Below are 4,085 nucleotides of genomic sequence, written 5' to 3'. Positions count from 1 at the left end.
AAAATCACACACTATACACTAAAATAAAGTCAAAATGGGTTCATGATTTAGATATAAAGGCTGATATCATAAGCAAACTGAGAGAGCAAGGAATAGTTTACCTGTCAGATCTATGGAGAACAGAAGAATTCGTGACCAAACAGGAGATAGAGAACATTACGAAAAGCAAAATAGATAATTTTGATTACATTAAATTGAAAAGTTTTTGCACAAACAAAGCCAATGAAACTAAGATTAGAAGGAAAGTAGAAAATTGGGAAAGAATTTTTACAAGCAGTCTCTCTGATAAGGGCCTCATTTCTAAAATATATAGAGAATTAAGTCAAATTTATAAGAATACAAGCCATTCCCCAATTGATAAGTGGTCAAAGAATATGAACAGACAGTTCTCAGAGGAAGAAATCAAAGCCATCTATAGTCATATGAAAAAATGCTCTAAATCACTATTGATTAGAGAAATGCAAATCAAAACAACTCTGAGGTACCACATCACACCTATCAGAGTGGCCAACATGACAAAACAGGAAAATGATAAATGTTGGAGAAGATGTGGGAAAATTGGAACACTAATGCATTGTTGGTGGAGTTGTGAAATGATCCAACCATTTTGGAGAGCAATTTGGAACTATGCCCTAAGGGCTATCAAAATGTGCATACCCTTTGACCCAGCAATAGCACTTCTAGGGCTATACCCCAAAGAGAACACACAAATGGGAAAAGGACCCACATGTACAAAAATATTCATAGCAGCTCTTTTTGTGGTGGCAAAGAATTGGAAATTGAGAGGATGCCCATCAATTGGGGAATGGCTGAGCAAGTTGTGGTATATGAATGTGATGGAATACTATTGTGCTATAAGAAATGATGGACAGGCTGACTTCAGAAAAACCTGGAAAGACTTGTATGGTCTGATGCTGAGTGAAGTGAGCAGAACCAAGAGAACATTGTACACAATAATAACCACGTTGTGTGATGACTAATATTGATAAACTTAACCCTTCCTGGCAATACAAGGATCTAAGACATCTCCAGAGGCCTTGTGATTGAAAATGCTATCCACACCCAAAGAAAGAACTATGGAAGCCGAATTGTTATTTTTTTTTCTCTTCTGTTGAATTTTGTTTCCTCTTTCTGATGGTTCCTCCTATTGGTTTTAATTTCTACTTACAACATCACTAATGCGAAAATATGTTTAATATGAATGTAATTGTATAGCCTATCTCAGATTGTGCACTGTCTTGGGGAGGGTGGTGGGGAGGAAAGGGGAGAAAAATTTTAAACTCAAAAGCATATGGAAGTGATTATTGATAAATCAAAATAAATTAATAAAAAAAAAAGAAAAATTTAAACAAATTTAAAAAAAAAAGAAATCAAGTACTCTGAATTCCAAGATCTGCACTCTATATACTTTACTACCTAATGGTTATTTTCATAGAATCAATCATTTGTAATCTGTTTTCATCTTGGGGCAGTGATAAGGATAGGCCTACCCAACTCCTGTCCAGGTGTTCTAGAGATAGAGGTTCTCATACCCCTCAAAGGATCTATTTAACTGTAACTTTACCAGCTGCAACTTTCTGATTAAACCACTGTCTTCCCACCTCCACAAGCACAACTTCCTAGCCTACACATCCAGTAACACCTTCTGCTAATCTTGGTTTGGCCTGCCATGGAGAGTGATTTAGCATGAAAATGAATGTGTTAACTCCTTATCAATTCTTAATAACCTAGAGTACCAAAATGGCAACAAAACAAAGAAGAAATATGGTAGAGTGTAAAAACCATTGGACTTGGAGTTACAGAATTTCAGATCAAGCCGCAGCCCCAACATTTACTATTTCTGTGACCTTGGAAAATCATTGTAGGTAAATGAGCTTCAGTTTCTTCAACTGCAAAATGGGTATTCTTGCACTATCTACTTGACAAGAAGTGCTAAATAAATATAAACTTTTTTCTGAAAGGATTTCATATGTTTCAAGTGTCAAATGGAATAAAACCAAATACATACATGTGGAGAGAATGCAAGGAGGGTTAGATCAGAGACAAGCTATGACAGAACAAACTGAGTTTTGGTACAGGATACCACAATTTAGAGGATTCTGACAATGCTTGTTGCTCTTCCTGATTTCAAAACAAATGATCTTAGCAAGAGGGCACTATTCTCTTTACCACCTTTGCTCCACCCCAACTCCCAGGCAGCAACAGATTTCCACTAGCCCTAGCTACAATAAATAAATGAAGGAATGAATGAATAATGAAGTAAAAATAAAATGCTAGTTACATATCTGGTATGATTAATCCAATAAGGTTAAGGTGGCATGATAAGCTACCAAACTTTCATGTGTTGGTGGCATTTGGACACCAAAGCATATTTTGTTTTCTATTTTTTCGAACTTCCGGGTTAAACCTTGCTTAACTAATTGATTAATAGCTTTGAGCCTAAGATATTCCCTTCCTCTTATTCTTCCCACTTCTGCATAGTTTCAACAGTCTCTCTCATCAATTCCTCCTCAAGACAATTAGGCTAAGAGATTAAGCTAAAGCTTATTAAAAATTTTGCTACTTGTCATAATAGATGTTGGTGGGGTGGGGGTGGGGGCGGATTACAAACAGAAAAAAAAAGTAAGTATTGAGTAAAATGCAATTTTAGCAATTATCTATCAATTTCAATTCCTGTGATCTTTCTTGCTCCCATTATTATAGAAAATCAGGAGTTAGAAATACTTTATTTAAAATAATTAGATTTGTCTTCCAAGGTCATTGGGACATGGGGAAGGATGCATTTAAATATGACTGTGTGAATGACAGGCACAAGAGTTTTAATATTCTCTTCTTTACAGACGTTTGAATCAAGTGAGAGTAAGAAGAAAACATTCTGACCTTATCTTGGGCAATGCAAATTATTAGCAAACACGGTGCCCTGTAGTTGAAATCTTTTCTGAGTGTCAGGCTTATCTTTCACATCTTTGTTTGAACTCTGTCCAGAATCAAGCAGATTAATCTTTTGGCAACTTTATAGTAGGTGAATGGGTCAGAAAAATGAAAGAACCCTGACTCTAAAATGATTGCTCTTGTCAACCTGCAAGTTCAGACAATGAAAATTCTTGTTTTGTTTTGTTTTCGCTTTTTTTTTTTGATGAGGCAGTTGGGGTTAAGTGCCTTTCCAAAGGTCACACAGCTAGTAAGCGTGAAGTGTCTGAGGCCGGATTTGAAATCAGGTCCTCCTGACTCCAAAGCCGGAACTTTATCCACTGCGCCACCTAGCTGCCCCCAGACAATGAAAATTCTTAAAGGATTAAAACCGAGATCATTTTAATTGCTGGACATTTCCTTTGCATAAAATTCTATTGTCCAGTTGATGAATATCCACAAGAAAAGGATGTCATCAAACCAGTTTCATTCATTCAACATTCATTAAGCCCCTATTTTGTGTAATACACTGTGGTTGTTGTTCAGTCATTTCAGTTGTGTCCAACTCTTCTTTATCCCACTTGGGGTTTTCTTGGCAAAGATACTGGAATTATTGACCATTTCCTCCTCCAGCTCCTTTTACAGATGAGGAAACTGAGGCAAACAGGGTTAAGTAACTTGCCAAGGGTCATACAGCTGGTAAGTGTCTAAGGCCAGATTTGAACTCACGAAGAATAGTCTTCCTAACCCTAGGCCTAGCATTTTATCCACTGAGCCACCCAGCTGCCTTTGTGATAATTAGTTAACAATAAATAACAAACTGAAAGAATATTATCTTATATTTATGTAGTATTTTACTATTAACAGACCACTTTCCTTAAAATAAAACTGAAACAGTAGTACAGGCATTATTATTCTCATTATGTAGATGAGGAAACTGAGGTTCAGAAAAACGAAGTGATTTATGTATAGTTACACATCTAGTAAAAAAGTGTCAAGACTCAAATGCAGGTTTTCTGACTTTACTTACCTTCAGTGATCTTCCTTCAGTATTTCCAAAAGTCAACTAACTGGGGAGTACAGTGGATAGAATGTTGCAGAAAGAAAGAAAGAAAGAAAGAAAGAAAGAAAGAAAGAAAGAAAGAAAGAAAGAAAGAAAGAAAGAAAGAAAGAAA

The sequence above is a fragment of the Vombatus ursinus genome, unplaced genomic scaffold (assembly GCF_900497805.2).
Source record: "Vombatus ursinus unplaced genomic scaffold, bare-nosed wombat genome assembly UNPS02007612.1, whole genome shotgun sequence".
Taxonomy (NCBI): domain Eukaryota; kingdom Metazoa; phylum Chordata; class Mammalia; order Diprotodontia; family Vombatidae; genus Vombatus; species Vombatus ursinus.
The sequence above is the reverse complement of the archived record's forward strand: the minus strand, read 5'-3'. Positions refer to the sequence as shown.